Source organism: Budorcas taxicolor, chromosome 21 (genome assembly GCF_023091745.1).
Source record: "Budorcas taxicolor isolate Tak-1 chromosome 21, Takin1.1, whole genome shotgun sequence".
Taxonomy (NCBI): Eukaryota; Metazoa; Chordata; class Mammalia; order Artiodactyla; family Bovidae; genus Budorcas; species Budorcas taxicolor.
Window position 1 is genome coordinate 30,007,140 of NC_068930.1, and position 19,775 is coordinate 30,026,914.

The 19,775-nt window shown below is 38.3% G+C and overlaps 1 protein-coding gene across 2 annotated transcripts in view; it reads left to right on the forward strand.

Moving 5' to 3' along the window:
* Nucleotides 1-288: 288 nt before the first annotated feature.
* ZFAND6 (zinc finger AN1-type containing 6) overlaps nt 289-19,775 on the forward strand; it is a 55,743-nt gene continuing 36,256 nt past the window's right edge. The window contains exon 1 of one of the 2 annotated variants that reach the window (XM_052659495.1): nt 289-430. The gene's annotated coding sequence lies outside the window, so the exon portion shown is untranslated. The remainder of the gene's footprint in view (nt 431-19,775) is intronic. The other variant, XM_052659496.1, reaches the window with a different exon arrangement.

Below are 19,775 nucleotides of genomic sequence, written 5' to 3' on the forward strand. Positions count from 1 at the left end.
TTGTCGCCCCCGCTACCGCCGGGAGGAAGCCCCGGCGGAGGAAGGACAGTGGAGGCGGAGAGGCTGGAGGAGAGTCTCCCCTAGCTTGGCCCCGCCTCCTCTCACGCTCCAGCCAATCACCGCTTGCTCCGAGACCTGGCCCCGCCCCTCCCAGCCGGCTCCGGCCTGCGGCTCCGCCCCGGCCGGTAATAATTAGGCTGCGGGCGGGGGTTGCCGCGTCAGCGCCGGGCGCCGGCCAATCGCGGAGCTCTGCCCCCTAGTCGCGTCACAGGCCGAACAACCAAACAGAAAAGTTTAATAAACAGCGGACGGAGGGGCCGGCGGCGGCGGGGCCGGAGCGACCAGGGGTTTGGCGGCCTCACCTGTCCCCATTCACCGGCGGCGACCGGCGGCGGCAGGCAGCGCGTCAGGCGGAGGGAGCCGCCGCCAGGTGAGGAGCGGGGCCCGTGGGCCCCCGGCGACCGGCGCTTCCCCTCCCCCTCCCGCTCCCTTCCCCCACCGGCTCAGGCGACGCCAGGCCCGCCCCCGGCCCCTCCCGGCCCAGGGGAGCAGGAAGCGGAGGGCGGCCGGCGGGCGCAGCAGGTGGTGGGCCGGCCGCGGGCCCGGGCCGGGTATTTGCTGAGGGGCTTCCTGGCCCCGGGGGTGGGGGCCGAGGTGCGGCGGAACTCGCGGACGCGCGGCGGGCCCTCGGGGTCCCGGGCTTCCCGCTGGGAGCGGGGGCGGGGGCGGCGCGCCGAGGTGAGACCCCCCCCCCCCCCGCCCCCAGACCTCGGGGGGTGGGGAGCCGCCGCTGTCCTCCCATTCCGAGCAGTTGGCGGGCGGGGGCCGGAGGGACCCCTGGCGCCCTCTGGCGCGTCCCTGTCACCGGCCCGGGTCAAGTTCCTCGCCTCACGCCTCCCAGCCCGAGCCCTTCTTGGAAGGGTTTTTCACCTGCCGTGTTTACAGCCACCGGCCAGGGGGAAAGTCTAGCAAGTCAAGACAAGGAAAGGGGGTCGGGGTGGGGGGGTGTCTCTTTCCTCCGCTTTTGTTGGGTGGACTCAGAATTTCTCGATTTTCCTCTGGAGTAGTATTTTCACGTTGCCGTCTAACTACGTAAACAAGGACAAAAGAATAATGCGTCTGAGACGATTTTAACTTTTATGTCGAAACTTTGTGCCAAACCAACCACCCGATTAAGACGCTGCGATGATTTATCTTCACACTCAGATTAGCTGTTCAGCAGTGTGAAGAAGTTACACACAGACCATGTATAAGTTGTTTGGTGGTTAAAAAACTGGTTCGTTATTAATGATTTAATGCTCCGAGCAAGAGGTTTAAAGTCCTCTGTCAAATCAAATTCGGAATTTGTTTTTTTTTAATGTAAAATCCCATAGACTTTTAAGGTTAGTTACGTAATGTTTATGTTACCAATTTTAGGACATTTTGCCGAGTTACCCTTAGTCCAGGGCTTCAAGGGAAAATGTTTTCTTTCTGCAGAATATGCACATTTATATTTCCCAAACAGGCTATCTTTAAAAAGTTTTATCTTTTATGTTTTAAAATGTATTTAAGGGAAACAGGGATTGCAAAGGTGTACAGGAGGAGAATTTCGGTGTTGTTGGCTTATTGTCTCAACTGTGATAATTTCCTGTGTCAAAACAGATCACATTTTACACTTTTAAGTATATGCAGTTTATTGTATGTTAATTACAGCTTTTTAAGCGAAGTATTCAAAGTATATTTAATGCCACAAAGGTATGAACACAGACAACACAGTGTTAAAGTATGCTGTACACAATAGAGTATAAAGAGATAAAAATGTAATAAAAATCCATGCTTTCCATCTCTAAACCAAAAGTTGGAATATTACCAACACTTGCATATGTTTATGAGTTTCTTATCTCTCTTACACCTCTGCCTGTCCTTACCGAGGTAATCGTTTCGGTCTAGTGTATTTTGTTTACCATTCCCTTGCATTTTTTTTTAGAAGTTTCATAACATAACGTCTGTGTGCTCAAACTGTGTTTAGTATGTTTTTCTTTTGAGCTTTTTTATAAAAAGAATATATGGCTGTAGTTCATTCGTTTCATTGCTCTGTTAATGTAAAGATTAATATTGTGTTCATCTTCCACGACTCATGGGCCTTTAGCCCATGTCTTTGATTCTGTTTTGCTGTCACCAGCTGTGTCCCATGAACATTTCTTGTTTCCTGGCTCCTGGTATACAAGCGCAAGAGTTGCTTTAGGGTGAATGTAGATTTCACTGGGACATTTTAGGTACTCAGGGGTAAAATAGATTGAGATACTAGAAATAAATGAAAAACTTTAGGATTCTCTTTTATGTTTTAATGGAAAATTCATATCCATACTAATTGGTTCATAGTTTTTGAACATCTGCATGAGAAACCAGGATTCCTGTCAGTCTGAATGAATGTTGTCCTTGGAAATCCCATGGTAAGAAGTCTGGCACTATTTGCTGTCAACTTTTTCACTGCAAAAATGTAAATACAGTAGAAAAAAAACACTTGATTGGATATAAAATAAATCACTTTTCTGGGGTTCCCTTTCCCACTTTTTACTCTAGCAAGCTTCTTAAAACTTCTCTTGTGCCGTAGTACACATGTGTAAAAGAAACCTGTCCTGAGTTTATCCTATCAGTTACGCAGACTTTAGTTAAGTGAAGCACCTATCAAATGGCAGAGCTTCTAAGGAAAATGATTAGGGCCAAGGTATTATTCTCTGGAATTACATTGTATGTGTCCTTTGGAACATTTTTGAGAAAGGTGTGTGGTGAGTATTGATCAGGATATGTTAGCAACACATTGAAGTACTTTTTATGCCACCCCCCAACCCCCGCCTCAGATTTGGGATTTATTGTGTGAACAGCAACACAAAGATAAATTATAAAGCAGTATTAACTTCCTGAAAATGGTGTGTGTATAAGTAATATGAGTTTATATATATCTTTGAGTAAACTTTTGTATAGGCATGAGAAGTGGTGTTTTTTGTTTTTTAAGGACAGTGCATGCAGCCTGCAGACAAGTGTCAGGAGGCTTTGTTTTGATAGGACTATTTTATCTTGCTTTAAAAAAACAAAAACAAACCTCAGTTTTGTATTTCATTATGAGGGCAACTTTTTTTCCCCCCCTAAACCATCAGAAAAGTTAACAAAGAATGAGTAATTATTAATATTTTGGCAGGTATCCCACCAGTCTCTCTGTTTTTGTTTTTCTTATCCTAAACAATTAAACGTTGAATTCTAAACAGTACTAGGCTGCCTCTGTGTTCAAAACTTAAACCAAACATGATCCATCTCAACACCTTTGTTGTACATGGTATGGTGGTGGTAGTCACCTCACTGGTATCTTTGCTTCAAGGTTCTCTCCCTTTCCTGTGCAGAACAATCGTTTCAGTGTGTAAATTAGATTATCTTATTCTCAGACTCAAAACAAAGCCAGATTTTTTTATACTGTTGACCAACAGTGTCCAATGAAAATACAATAGGAGCTACAAATGGGAACCACATAAGTAGTTAAACATTTTCTAATAGCCACATTTACAAAGAGAAACAGGTGAAATATTTTTTAACCCAAAATACTGTGATTCAGCAAGTAGTCAGTATAAGAAATTAATGGGATATATTTTACTTTTTTAAGACCGTCTTCACCATTGGTTGTGTGTTTTCCACTTAAGGTACCTCTTAGGCAGGACTTGTTTGTGGCTGATCTAGACTGTCCGGCCCATCAGCCTCACAGGCTTATCTTACGCTGCTCACCCTGACTCGTGTACCCCCAGCAGTGCTGTATGCCAAGCTTAGTTCTCTTAAAATTGTTCCTTCTGCCTGAACACCCAGTCGTGTTTTGCTCAAATGTCACTCCTTATGAAACGCCATCTCAGACCACTTTCCCTGTCAGCTGGCTGTGTTACCTTCTTTGTGTCCTTTGAGAACCTAACATCTGAAGTGATTTTCTGGTTATTGTCTGTATCCCCTGCTTGAAGTAAACTGCTTATGGGCAAGGATTTCCTCAGCTTTACTGTTCAGTTCAGTCCCTCAGTTGTGCCTGACTCTTGCGACCCCAAGGACTGCAGCACGCCAGGCCTCCCTGTCCATCACCAACTCCCGGAGTTTGCTCAAACTCATGTCCATTGAGTCGGTGATGCCATCCAACCATCTCATCCTCTGTTGTCCCCTTCTCCTGCTTTTTAAAAATCTTTCCCAGCATCAGGGTCTTTTCACATAGGTCAGTTCTTCACATCAGGTGGCCAAAGTATTGGAGTTTCAGCTTCAGCATCAGTCCTTCCAATGAATATTCAGGACTGATTTCCTTTAGGATGGACTGGTTGGATCTCCTTGTAGTCCAAGGGACTCTTCAGAGTCTTCTCCAACACCACACAGTTCAAAAGCATCAATTCTTTGGTGCTCAGCTTTCTTTATAGTCCAACTCTCACATCCACGCGTGACTGCTGGAAAAAACAGCTTTACTGTTAGGTCCCTATATATTGAAAATAAGATTTTTAAAAGGTACATGCCATTTTGTCTTATGAAAGTACTGTTAATTTAACTAGTCACTTATTGTGTATAACTTACTTCTTTATCCTTTTTTTCACTATTACAATGTGGTGAAGAACATCTTAAGAGCTACATCTTACCATGTATTTCTTATTTCTTTAGGATTCAGCCAGTCTTAAAATTGTTTAAAGTATATGAACATTTTTTTTTACTCATGAATACTGACAAATCTTATCTTAAAAGTTTGGCTAACATTGCAGTATAAGTTGACCAAACCTGTATGAAGTTCGATGAAAAATATGAGTACACATTTCCTCCCTATCTTTACCAGAAATAATATTTTTTCTTTCTTTTTCTTTTCATAAGATTTGTAATTTATTTCTTAGATTAATGAGTTATGATAATAGAGGTATAGGTTCTGGACATCTTCTGGTTTGTCTTTGGCTCATTGGGGTGGTGTTTATATTTAGAATAGCCACCCTTTGACTCATCCTACTAACATTTTCCCTTGCTCTTCATTAGCCTTTTGTTTATTTACTTTTTTAATTAAAAATTTTTGTCTTTTAAGAAGTTTAGGTTAATAACATTGTTTTTACAGCTTCTACTTTCATAGTTAATGCACTCTCCTACCCAGATAACTGTTTTCTTCTAGTTCTTTGTGGTTTCATTTTTCACATCTCTCTCTTCTGTTCATCGAAGATTTATTTTGACATAATATGTGAAGTGAAAGAATTGTCCTTAGTTTTCCTTAGTAGTTAATCAGTTATTTTAGCCCCATAAAAGAAAACTTTTTCTTTTGCCTTCAAATAAAGCTGCCTTTGTCATAAACTAAATACATTTATGTTTGGTTCTTTTTAGCTTTTATTCAGTACCAGCCAGTGCACATTGTTTTAGTAACTGGGAGTAATAATGTGTTTTCCTTTTGTTATTGTTAAGTCTTACCATCCTCTTCCCCTCACTCCCCTTACAATTTTTAGTTGTTGCTTTATTGGTCCTGGAGTTTTTAGTTGATTCCTCAGGGTCTTCGGGTTGTTTTTGGTTTTGAATTTTTTAATTTAGAAAATACTGTTATTTCTACTTAATGTTTTATGTTGTATAATGAAAAAAATTTAATGCCATTAAGTTTTCCTTTGAGCCTAGTTTAGGTATTTTTTTCCTTTAAATTTAACCTGTAATATCTTTATTAAAATCACTGCTGTTGGAGTTTTCATTCAGCTGTTCTCTATGCTACTTGGGCATGGTGCTAAGTGTTGAGGAGACAGAGATGAATGATACAGGATCTTTGCTGTCATGGAGTTTACTGTCCGTTGGAAAAGCTAGGCTGTTAACAGACCACTGCATAGAGTTTTCAGATTTTGACAGCTGCCAGGAAGGAGAGAAGTAGGGTGTCCTAATAGAGATTGGAAGGTGCTAGTTGGGATGTTTGTTCTGAGAATGTAACGTTTAAAGTTAGTGTTGGTGTGTGTGTTTGGGAAGTTTTCTTAACTTCCCCAGTCTTGTCACAACATTAAAAAAAAAAAGTGACACACTGAATTAGTTCTGTAAACATGTTTTGTAAAAATTGTTTTGCAGACAGGTTCAAGCCCCTGTCCCACCCCCTCCATGCCATATCCTCCAGTTGGATTATTGCCTCAAACCCTATCTGGAATAGAAATTTTGGAACTGTGATTTCTGACTTCTAAGATCAGAAAAATACTGGGGCAAGTTTCCGGAGTAAAAGGGACAAAAAGAACCTGGCTCACTTTAGGTGACCGGAGATTGGAATGGCTGGAGTTTACTGAGTGAAGAGAGTGGGGTTATTGCAAGACTTACTTCCAAGTGCTAAGGCTCCTTCTGCTTCACCACCTTCCTATCCTATTTATAGTCTGTGATCCAAGTTGGTCACTAACAAATAACCTGGATTATTTTGCTCCTTGGTACTTTCCTTCATTATTTCTACTGTATTTTCACTTTGCTCCCACTCAGGATCTTTGCAAAGGCTGTCCGCATTTCTAAATTGTGATTTCCTTTGATGAATTAACCCTTAATGCTGGCAAAACAGGTTAAGTTCTCTGTTGGCTATATTTACTCATTTCCCATTTCCCATTGGACATTTCTTTTGTAAATACTTGTAACAACTGCAATTCATTAAATGCATGTGATTTGTTTCAACAGTCTTTTTCTGCTAGAGCTGTACTTTTCAGTCTTGTAGTTACTAGCCACTTGTGGCTATTTAAATTAACTGTAATTAAATAATGTAAAAAATTCATATTCTCAGTTTTACTAGTCACATTTCAGGGGCTCTGTATCTATATGCAACTAGTGGCTATTACAGTGGACAGCAGAGATAGAGTCTTGTGCAGCAATGAAAATTTATCTTAATTTCTGAATAATCATGTGGCTAAAAGCTACAGTATTTAAGTTTAAGTAGCCACATCTGGCTATTGAAATATGGCAAGTCTGAATTGAGATGTGCTGTAAGTATGAAATATAAGCTTGATTTCTAGCACAAAAAAGGGAAAAGAGCTCAATTTTGAAGATATTGATTACATATTGAAGTAATGCTACCTTACATATTTCCTGTTAAAGAAAATATTTATGACAGTTAATTTAACTTTATTGTAGTGTTTTAATGTGGCTACCAGAAAGTTGAAGATTGCATGTGACTCGCATTATTTTCTAGGTGGTCAGCACTGGTCTGACTCTAGACCGTAAGTTTCTAGAATGGAGGGACAGTTCACTGTGGTGTTTACAGCAGCCAGTGGTGCCCAGCATATATATAGTAGGTGTTCAAAATGTTTGATGAATGAATAAGCTTTTCAGTAGGTAGAAAACATTACCTATTCAACTTTTGCTTTTTAAAATTGTTGGTTTTCTTCTGGACTATAATTTAAAATTTTTTCCTATGACTGTTGAGAAAAGAAGCTTTTCTTTTGATAGCTAAATAAAGAACTGTCCTTATTAAATAATTGCTGTGCATCATTCATCTTTTGGTTATGTTTTTCTGGCTTTAGGCTGCTAACCAGAGAGGGAATTTAAAGTCTGCCAACCTGTTTTCTGTCCTTTTTCTTTGTGTAGCAGTTTACTTAGATGATCGATTGTGTGTTGTTTGGCACATGAAAATTCATGACTAGTAAATCTAAATAATTGGAGGCTATGAATGCATTTCTTTTACTTATACTTTGGTCTCCATATTATGATCCCTGTTCCTTTTTAATTTACATTTATTGGTGACCTTGTCTGTTTCTTTAGACTTAGAACAATTTACTGTCTTACAGAAAGCTGTCTCTCTTTAAGCTTGGTTTATGCTTTTTTACCTGTTTACTTCCTAAATGTTTCCTTTGTGTTTGGTAGTCTGCTGAATGGGCCTTCAGTGCCCCCTCTTTCTCCCCCATGCTCACTTTGTATTTTTTTCTCTTAATGAGAAGATAGTCATCAGGAGTTGCAAACTCAAATACATACCTCACTTCTGTAGACACTGTGTATTTGTCAGGGAAATATTTCTTAAATATTTTTTCCCTCCATCAGTTCATGGTTTTCAGACTTTATCCTTAGTGACCTTAGTCTTGTTTTGCTATTGTCACCAGCTACCTTTCACCAGCTGCTGCCTTAACTACCTGTAGCACTCAGGGATATTACTGCCAAGGAATAATTTCTGTTGTAGGAAGAATATTTTGAGCCATTCTCAGTCCCTAAAAATTCCATGGAAGTTTTCCCCCTGCTCTGAACGTACCGAAGGCTATTCCTAATAGTCTAGGTATTGCCTTTTTATATAGGGTCTTTTTAATAGTAAGTGAAATGAGACCAAGTTGTTTAGTGGCTTGGTCTCTTCTAAACTGTTTTCAGTTGATAGATTTGTGAAAACCTCTGAACTCTCACAAAGAGTACACCCTTTGAATATTTGATGTTGGAAAAGTGATGTCACAAGCAATCAGGGAGCCTTGAGGAAGCCTTGACCCTTTTGCCGCCTTCCTGTTCCCAGGAAGCAGAGTTACTTTCAGATAACTTCAGTTGTGGTATCGCTCTCTTTTTAGTTATTTTGTCTGTTGTTTTCTTCTATTGCAGATTTAGAAGAGGAATACAATACTTTTACTCTGTAAGCCACCTAAAATGATATTTGTCAACTTGCAGTTCTTTTAAATAGGTCCTAGTGATCTTTGAACCATCTGAATAGTTCCAGTCTATATTTCAATCTATATTTTCTTTTGGTTATAAATGGAGAGGATTTTGGTGTTAGATTAGTGTATGTTCTGTGTCTTTGTTGTACACAAATAGTTAACTTTGATGTGAAAAATTGATGTTAGAACAAAGGTTCATTTGGTTCCCATAGCTGAAGACTAATTTTATGTTTGCCAAATTTTAAAAGTAGAATGTTCGCTGTCTCTTTTTCTATAACCCTGTAAAATTTTGGCCATCTCAAACTTGTTTTATGATGTAACTCAAGTTTGATGCTATAACTCAAATTGTGTATTTTTCCTATTGTCTGCTCCTGTACCTCTTCTCCTCCCAGGGTCTTTTTGCATGTGTCCACACAGTGGGAAGAAAACCTGAACTTGACTTGTGAAGTGCTGGGCATTCAAAGCTGTGAATCCTTGCAAAGGATCTTGGGACTGGACCTCTGTGAATTGGCTCTTTCAATTTGTCCACTTAAAAGGCATAATAGATTATGCAGCTGTTTGGGCTTCTGTGGGGTATTACTCCATATTCATGTCTAGTTGCAATTATGTGCATTTTCAGTTTCTTACAAAGACTTCCCTTTGTATTCAGAATAAGTTTGTTGGCTTTATGTTGTTTTAATGTTTGAATTTTCTTTGAGGAAAAATGCTTGCAAGATTTTTAACTCAGAAAATGAAATTTAAATGAAAAATTCTTACGTAAAGTAACTGAAAGTATATTTTAAGAAGGAGCTACTCTGATTTGTTTAAATTTTGAATTTGTTTTTATAAGTCAATTTTTGGTGGAGGTGAATACTCTTTAAATTTGTCATTCAATCAGATAATGATGAATGTCAGAGTAACAGTTAACGGATCAAATTCCTAAAAACATAAACGGTTCTAATTTAAGCATACAGCAAATTTTAAAATACAGCCAATTTTGTAATGTCCAAAGTGACCAAAGTCAGAATCTCTTTAGAATCTCTGTAGTAAAAATAACATTTAATGTAACTTATATTTTAAGAGGAGGATACCCTTCAGCTCTCCCTTAGGGTTACTATGCCACCTTAGATTAATATCTCAGTAGGATGCAAAATAGTGTCCACTTTTCTTTTAAAAAAACTAAAAAAGAAAATGACTTGAACCATCGTGAAGTTCATTAGAACAAGTTGTCTTCTTTTGTTTTTGCAATGGAAAAGCATTAACCTTGCAAAACATGACATCAAACCTGTAAATGTGGTGACATAGAAATAATATTTGCCTCATTTTTCTTCAGTTTTAAATAGAAATATCAGTCTGATGTCACTGAAAATTTTACTCTATTCTTGTGATATTGTATTTGATATCTTAGAAATTTTTGCATTCAATATTTTAGTGCTATGTATTTTCATTTAAGATGTAGTTTTATGTTTTAAGTCTTAGAGAAAATACTATTTTGTTCTCATTAGCAAAATTTTTGCGGTGGATTTCTGTTGGTGTTTTAGATTTCATACCAAGTGTGAACTCTATTGAAAAAGGAATCTTGTCTTTATAAAGCATAACTTCACTCTCAGGCTCTGTAAAAAAAGAATCAAATAATTTCGTTTAAAAGCATTGTATTTTAAACGCTTGGTCACTGAACTGCAAATTAACACTTCTGTGAGATTTCCATTGCTGTTACTTGGTTTATTTATTTTTTACCTAGACAAAAGAGTAAGCAAATAGTATATGATGGGAAAACTGAAACATTACCTACTGTTTCTTTAAGAAACCAGCTTATCCAGGGGGTTTTAGTATGTTTAACCTAACCTGCTAGCAAGGAAAAGTTCTTTAAAATAATGGATATTAGCCGTATCCAATCACAATTATCAGTTTCACTAACAGGGAGGAGGTTTTACTCTTCAGCCACTAGAATTGGAGAAGGTGGAGCTTGGTATTCAGGTTTGGTTGCTTTGGAGTACAGCTTCAAGTGAAGTTAATCTGAGGTGAAGCAAACAGAAAATTGTGGAGGTTTTGTTGGTAGGATTTTTGTTCTAATCTTTTAATGATCCTTTATTTTACACTTTTGCTCTTTTGTGCTTCTGTGTATGCCAGCTTTTGTCATTGTTGCTATTTTCTGATGCAAACTGAACATTAAAATTAAGCAGGGAAGCAGAACAAAAGGGCTGTTTGGACAGGAAATAGGTGTTCAGAGAATCAAACTTGACTTTCTTTTATCATTATTTTTAGTTCAGAATTTAAGTGTCATTAAAAAATACTTGCATAAAAATCATCTCCAGTAACAGTCTTTTCTCTCAGATTGGATGTTTGAAGAGTCATTTGTCAGTTTTTATAAATGACATCTTGAGGAGGAGGTCTGTTTATGTCATTTTCCTTAAACTTAAGATGTGAAGTTGCTAAAAGACAGATATATGTGGTAGGTTTAAAGGTGTCCTTTTTAAAGAATTGAAATGCCAGCTGTTAATTTTTTTTTACCCCCCAGCATACATCCTCCCTTTTTAAACTTCAGTGTATTTTAAATCTACCAATGTGTTGGTGCTTTTTAGTATGCCCATAATTTTAGTTTTGCTTTTTTAAAAGATCATAGATTCATTTATATAGAACAAGGTAAAACTTTGTCCTCCTTTCAAACTTCATTTCTTTCAAGGTGGACATAAAGCAATCAACACCCTTTTGAAACAGGAAATGAATGAATTTATATTTTTAAGAAGTATAAATAGGCTGCCAAAACTTAAGTGTCTATAAATCTATTGACATTTCTTACTTAAGAAATAATTTTACTATGTTTCAGTACCAGAAGTTTCCCTTAGAGGCCCTTGTTTTTGTATTATTGCTCTTTGATCTCATAGAAATTAAGGTTTAGAATAATTTGAATAATTGGTCCAAATGCCACCTAAGCATTTCAGTCAGTATACTTGTATTTACTATGCTGCTTCTTTCAGATCACGCAAAAGGTTTTAAATTAATGCTTTCTGCTCTATCTATTGCATAAGCAATACTATAATAGTAATAAAATCAAGGAAAGTCACCCAGATATCCACAAGATTGTTGTGAGGTGGTCTTCGTTCCCTGTTCTATTCTGTACCTTACCATATTCTTATATTTTCCCCATGATTGTTAATAAAGACAGTTTTCTATTTTTTATCAAAATGTATCATCTATTATTAAAATTGTTTTCGTTTCATTTGCTATAGAATTCCCTTAGGTTAATGGGACCTTAGTCTACCTAGTTTTTTGCCTGTTTTACATTTAGATTGTTCCTAATTTTTCACCATTTTAAATGGTATTGCTAAAACAAACCTCTTTGTGTAAATTTTAAGATATTTTCTTCTATATTTCTTATGGGAAAATCCTCTAGAGTGGGCTTACCTAGATCAAAGGCTGTAAAGACTTCAGTAGCCAAATTGCTTTTGAAAAAGGTTATTCCAGTTTATATTGCCACCAGAAAAATGTGCTTTAAAATTTCTCTAATGGGTAGCCCCTAAGTGTTCTCATTAAAGTGTGCCTCTGAAGGTGTCTGACTTGTTGATTAGTTTTTGCCTAAACTAATAGGCTGTTTCAAATTCCGTTTTCCACGATGTAGATGAATTTGAATCCATTTTCTGGACATTAAAATCAGCTGAAGGAAATTGGGAGAATTTTTACCTACTTAAGTGAGCAATTATATCTTTGTTGGTTGTATTGTATGTGAAGCTATCGGTTAAGTACAGGGCTTGATGTTTTACATTGGAATTGTTGCTCACACAAATTTTCCTTAGTACATGTCTCTTCTGGTAGCACATATCAGAGGATTTTCTTCTAAGAAAAACATCAGAAACATTTTTAGAGAGGGAGCTGTAAGTCTGAACAGATATGAGTAGCCTTTGTCACTTTGTGCATTTCTGATTTTTTAAGTACAATGTAGAAACATAGATCTGTGTTACAGATCTAGGTTTTAAAATACTAGCACTTTCCTAGTGTTCCTTAGGTTTTCAGTTGAAGGTAAGATGACCATATACACATAGTGTGTTACTAGTCCTGTGCTCTTCCCGTCTGTCTTTAAGAGTGTTCTTTGGCAGTAACTGCTGCATTGTGTATAAGCTTGGCACCTAGTCTGTTAAATAGAATAGGCTAGGATTGTCAGGATGTGACCTTGTTAACTAATGTTCCAGAATAAACTTAAAAAGTTGTTTTAAAGCAAAATTCTATAAGACATTTAAAAAATCTAATTTATAAATAGGAGTCAGTGATAAGTCATGAGTTAAGTTCTAATTCACTAGTGGAGCCAGTAGTTAAGCATGTATGTATAATCTTGAACTAAATAGTTCAGCTCATTTTTCAGCTTAAATAATTTAGTAAATAATTTCTGTAAATTTTTGCTGATAAACTTAAATCTTTGGCTTTTTGTATATTTCTGGGGGAAGTTTCTTTTCATGGCTGTTGTGTTTGTTGTGGCTTAGGAGTGATTTTTTTTTTCCCCCAGATATTTTGGTTTTCTTAACATTTGAAATGGAAGAGAAAAAAATTAAACCTGATGACTTTTAATTAATGAAGCAGTTGTTGTGAAATACATTTTCTCTGCATTTAAATTTGCTAGGTGTGTCAGGATTTTATACAGATAATCTAAATACTTGATTCATGAGTAGAACAATTGTTTCACCTAAATATTTAAGATTTATGTTGGTGCTTAAACATTTGTATCATATTTCCTTTGTTCTGAATTTAAGAAAATGTATTTAATTTTGTTCTTAACTGATTCATCTTATTGCTGCCAGATAGAGATGAAAGTAATTGTAAATATAACAGTTTCAGTGAAAGTCATTTCAAATTTGGCTCTAGATTATATTTTAGTGAGTAGGCAAGATACAGGTTTACCTCCTCTCCTAGAACTCTGGTAACATTAGAACTTCGGGCTTCCCTGGTGGCTCAGACAGTGGAGAATCTGCCTGCAGTGCTTTTGAGAACAGATAACCTTCCATTGTTTCTCTTCTGTACCCCTACTACTGATTTCTGGTCCACAGCTTTTGAACTAAGGAGTATCCTTTTAGTATATTAGTTTCATTCCGAGAGTAGAGGCCAATTTTCTAGAGGGAGAAGAATCTTTAAATGACTTAATATTGAGACAAGATAACAGTAGCAATAATTCTATTTTATTCTTTTAAAGTGAAGGAAAAAAGTGATCTAGAGGAAGGATATTAAATGCATTCAGTGTCTGATGCTAGTCTTCATTCAAGGAGAATGCATTGATTTCTTTTTCTTAATGACAGAGGAAAAGGTTAATGGACAGAAAGTTGGTAAAATGTGAAAGAGCCTTGAAACTGGCTTAGTAGTTACAATATCTCTTTGTGTAAAAGGGGACTTTACAGTTCTGCAATGGTTTCCCTTTATGATGGCTTCTTTATAAAAGTAGGTAAATGTTTTAGGAGGTGTTTTTTTTTGGTAACTTGAAAATGCTTATTTATTAACTGATAATGTATATTAACCTCTTTGGCTGAATCTGATTTTCTGTGTTTTTGTATATCGTTAGAAAAAAAATGAACTCAAAACATTATGGTTAGTACTGTTTTTGTAGAAGTGAACAGATCTTTCTATCCTTATACCCATTTTTTTCCTCCACAAATAAGCATCTTGGTTACTTCCCCTACTCCCACATTTTTTGTAGGTACGTGATTTCTTAGCAGAGCTTAGTATATTGACTGTGCCTTACTTCTTGAGACTCCTCCCCTAAGTTTAGTGATGTGCCTGGGCTTCCTTCTGTTTCTGATCCCTAGCCTTGCTGTTTCCTCATCACAGCTTTTAAGTATTGGGATTCCATAGGATTCTGACCTTAGCACTCTTCTCACTCTATACTTCTTGCATAATCTCCAGTCCCGTATCATCAGTTAACATCTTTATATATTAATGGTTCTGCGATTAGTGTCTTAAATACGGATTTTTTGTTTGCACTTAAGACTCCTGTTCACTGAACTCTCCTTGAGCGTTTCTTCCACACCTGTGTTAAACTCACCAAAGCTAAGTGGCTTATTTTGTCCTCCCCAGCAGTGTCCTTCAAGTCCTTTTCCCCTACGCTCACAGTAAACGTGCGGTGGTGTTACCATCCATGTCAGAACCCAGGTGCCACTCGGAGTCTTCCTTCTCTTCTTCCCCAGTTAGCCACAACTTCCCATTGACTTAAAATCCATAGTAACTCTGGAATCAATCCTTTTTTTCTTCACTGTTTTAGCACGCATGACAGTGTGGTTTCTTAGATTACTAAAACAGCACCCTGACCAATCTTCACTTTTAGTTTTGGCTCTCTATGATACATTCTTCACTATTCGTTCACGTCTGTCTCTGCTTAAAATTCTATAGTGATTTCTTATTGCCTTTTGAATTTTTTACCAGCTGATTCTGTCCTAAGGGTTCTCTGAGGTAGTTACCCAATAACCTTAAGAGGAGGAAGTATTGTTACCTTCATTTAACAAGTGAGATGATTTAGAAACACTTCCTATTAATAATTTGTCTAGGGTTGCCTTAGCTTGTGAGTGGCTAGCATACTTTGAACTGAAGTTTGCCATATCAAAGTCCCTTTTAACCACCCAGCCATGTGACTTCCTAGTCTAACCTCTGCTTACTAATACATCTCCCCGGCCCCAGCTCCCCGCCACACACACCATTCTGAGCTATTAGCAGTCCCTCCTTAAAAGACAAAATCATAACCTGTTGCCTGAGGGAATTCCCTGGTGGTCCAGTGGTTAGGACTCTGTACTTCACGGGCAGGTGTACTTCACGGGCAGGGGGGCATGGGTTCCATCCCTGGTTAGAGAACTAAGAATCTGCATGCCATGAGGTTCAGAAAACAACTTGCCAGAGCTCAAAGACAAATGTTTTCAAAGACGTATTTCTGACAGTTTTTTGGAACATGCCTAAAAAGATACAGAACATTTTAGCATCCCTAGAATGTAAGAAGGTAAAAGATTGAAATATAGGAAATCTTCAGGTAGTTTTCCATGTGTGGTTAGTTTTGAATTTCATAGCTGTTGAATTCCTCACATATAATAAAAGCATGAGACCTGGTTGTATAAGAGGAAGATTAGGCAAAGTGTGAACACATTTCATCTGAGCGATTAAAAATGCTAGTAACCTCCTAAAGTAGATGTTAGTCAGAACCTTGTGTTCATTTTTGCATCCAGGTGGATAAAGAATCTACCTGTGAACCCAAGTCATATAAGCTTCTGAGTAAGTTACAGATAAGGAAATGGGCTGCATGTATTCTTTAATATCAAATATTGTATCATCAAAAAAGTTTAATACTTCAGCTAATCTTCTCTAGATTAGCTGGACATTCCAGTTTTAGAACATTTCCATCACTCCAAAAAGATTCTTTGAGTGTTTTTAAACAGGTCTCATTTCCATCCCCCGTCCTGGGTAACCAACCAATAGCCTGCTCTCTTCTCTGTAGATTGTTCTTTCTCAGCATTTGATATAAATGGAATCATTAAATACATGGTCTTTTGAGTTTGGCTTCTTTCACCTAGGTTGTTTTTGTGAGGTATATCCATGTAGCAATGTCTGTCATTAGCTTGGTCCTTCCATTCCTTTTTTTTTTTTCCTTGTCTTTTTTTCCCTTCTTGTTTTCTCCACCGTCCCCCCTCTCCCTTTTTTAATCTTAAGTATAATCAAACAGTGTTAATCCTTTTGTGTCTGACCCATTTCACTTAGCATAATGCCTTCAAGGTTCATTCATCTAGTAGCATATATGAGAATTTCATTCCTTTTCAAGGCAGTAATATTCCATTGTATGTATGTTTATCACATTTTTGTTTTTTTATCCATCCATGGCCATTGGGTTGTTTCTGCCTTTTGGCTATTGTGTAATGCTGGTATAAACATTGTAAATATCTGTTCTAGGTCTTGATTTCAAATATTTTGGGTATATACCTAGAAGTGGAATTGCTGGATCATAAGTAATCCTATATTTAACTTTTTGAGGAGCTGCCAAACTTTTCCACAGAGGCTGCACTATTTTACATTCCTATCACCAATGCAGAAGAGTTCCAGTTACTCCACATCCTCAGCAAAATGTACTGATTTTTTGAGAATAGCCATCTTAATGATATGAAGTGATATCTCATTCTGGTTTTGATTTGCATTTCTTAATGATTAGTGATGTTGAGCATCTTTTCATGTGCTTATTGGCCATGCTTGGGTATATCTTCTTTGGAAATAATGTCTATTCAAGTCCTTTGCCTATTTTTTGATTAAATTGTTTGTTGAGTTGTAGGAGTTCTTTATATATTCTGGATATTAAGTATTTATATCTTTTGCCACGTGTTTCCTCCTAGAAGTTTTGTAATTTTAGCTCTTACGTTTAGATCTTTGATCCATTTTCAGTTAATTTTTGCATGTGGTATAAGGTAAAGGGTTCAGCTTCATTATTTTGCATGGATATTCTATCATTCCTGGCACTATTTGTTGAAAAGACTGTCCTTTCTCCCATTGAACTGTCTTGGCTTCTGTTCAGTTCAGTCATTCAGTCATGTCCGACTCCTTGCGACCCCATGAATCGCAGCACGCCAGGCCACCCTGTCCATCACCAGCTCCCGGAGTTCACTCAGACTTGCATCCATCGAGTCGGTGATGCCATCCAGCCATCTCATCCTCTGTCGTCCCCTTCACCTCCTGCCCCCAACCCCTCCCAGCATCAGAGTCTTTTCCAGTGAGTCAGCTCTTCATATGAGGTGGCCAGAGTACTGGAGTTTCAGCTTTAGCATCATTCCTTCCAAAGAAATCCCAGGGCTGATCTCCTTCAGAATGGACTGGTTGGATCTCCTTGCAGTCCAAGGGACTCGCAAGAGTCTTCTCCAACACCACAGTTCAAACCCATCAATTCTTTGGCACTCAGCTTTCTTCACAGTCCAACTCTCAAATCCATACATCACCACTGGGAAAACCATAGCCTTGACTAGACGGACCTTAGTCGGCAAAGTAACGTCTCTGCTTTTGAATATGTTATCTAGGTTGGGCATAACTTTCCTTCCAAGGAGTAAGCGTCTTTTAATTTCATGGCTGCAATCACCATCTGCAGTGATTTTGGAGCCCCCCAAAATAAAGTCTGACACTGTTTCCATTGTTTCCCCGTCTATTTCCGATGAAGTTCCAGGCAAGAGTACTGGAGTGGGGTGCCATTGCCTTCTCCTAATGGATTGTTTCCAATTTTCAGCTAATTTGAATAATGCTGCCAAGAACATTGATGTGTAAGTTTTTGTGTGGCATACATTTTTGTTTCTCTTAAGTAGAAACCTAGAACTGGAATTACTGGGTTGTGTGATAACTGCATGTGTAACTTTGTAAGAAATGGTTTAACTGTATTCCTAAGTTTCTGTTGCGTTCTGTGTTCCCATCAGGAATGTGTGAGTTTTTCTCTTTAACCCTGCCAACACCAACACTTGATACAGTAGTAAGTCTTTTTAAATTTAACTGCTCTAGTAGACATGATGTAGAAGGCAATGGCACCCCAACTCCAGTGCTCTTGCTGGGAAAATCCCATGGACAGAGGAGCCTGGTAGGCTGCAGTCCATGGGGACGCTAAGAGTCAGACACGACTGAGCAACTTCACTTTGACTTTTCACTTTCATGCATTGGAGAAGGAAATGGCAACCCACTCCAGTGTTCTTGCCTGGAGAACCCCAGGGACGGGGGAGCCTGGTGGGCTGCCGTTTATGGGGTCGCACAGAGTCGGACACAACTGAAGCGACTTAGCAGTGGACATGAAGTGGCATCTCTTTGTGGGGTTAAATTATGTTTCCTAAATGATAAATGTTGAATGCTACCTACTGTTCCTCTGGCTTTAGCCTCCTGTCATTCCAATTCTCACTCCCCTTTTCCCCACCATACTTCGTCTTAAGCTCTATCAAGACCTCACTCCCAGTAGTACTTCTTTGTTTTCCTTTGCTTCAGTTCCTTCTTCAGTCATTTTTCTTCCTAGTATTCTTAGCTTCTAGTCTTGGGGCAATTCTGCCGTTTATATACGCTGCTTTTAAACCTAAGCCACTGAATGCAACCAGAGAAAGTCACAAAATTTTTTGTTTTGATACCACTGTGAGTTTTTCTGTAGCTTTTTACTTGGAGTTAGTTTCAAACTTACATAGAAGCTGCATGCACAGTACAAAAAGGTCCCATCCCCTCTTCAGAGATTCTCAATTAATTGTTATGGTTTTTCCCATCTGCTTTATCATATTGTCTCTCTCTCTCTCTTTCTGTGTAAAAATATAGGCATATATATGTTTTCTTTTCTGAGTCATTTGAGAGTAAAGCTGGAGATTTACCCTGGCTACATAGCTATTAAGTGATAAAGTGGGGAATTAAATTCAGATCTCTTTTTTTGGTCTCCTTTGTATCTGGCACATATTTGGTGCTCTGAGAATGCTTCTTGAATTGACCAGTGACTACACCTTATCTGTTAGAATCTATATATATCTCGTCTCCTTTTGGGGTTTTAAAAGTATAGGTGCTTGGGCTTTGAAGCTGGATTCAGATCCTTACAAATAGCTGTGAAAAGAAGAGAAGCGAAAAGCAAAGGAGAAAAGGAAAGATATAAGCATCTGAATGCAGAGTTCCAAAGAATAGCAAGAAGAGATAAGAAAGCCTTCCTCAGCGAACAATGCAAAGAAATAGAGGAAAACAACGGAATGGGAAAGACTAGAGATCTCTTCAACAAAATTAGAGATACCAAGGGAACATTTCATGCAAAGATGGGCTCGATAAAGGACAGAAATGGTATGGACCTAACAGAAGCAGAAGATATTAAGAAGAGGTGGCAAGAATACACAGAAGAACTATACAAAAAAGATGTTCACGACCCGGATAATCTCGATTGTGTGATCACTCATCTAGAGCCAGACATCCTGGAATGTGAAGTCAAGTGGTCCTTAGAAAGTGTCAGTACAAACAAACCTAGTGGAGGTGATGGAATTCCAGTTGAGCCATTTCAAATCCTGAAAGATGATGCTGTGAAAGTGCTGCACTCAATATGCCAGCAAATTTGGAAAACTCAGCAGTGGCCACAGGACTGGAAAAGGTCAGTTTTCATTCCAATCCCAAAGAAAGGCAATGCCAAAGAATGCTCAAACTACCGCACGATTGCACTCATCTCACATGCTAGTAAAGTAATGCTCAAAATTCTCCAAGCCAGGCTTCAGCAATACGTGAACCGTG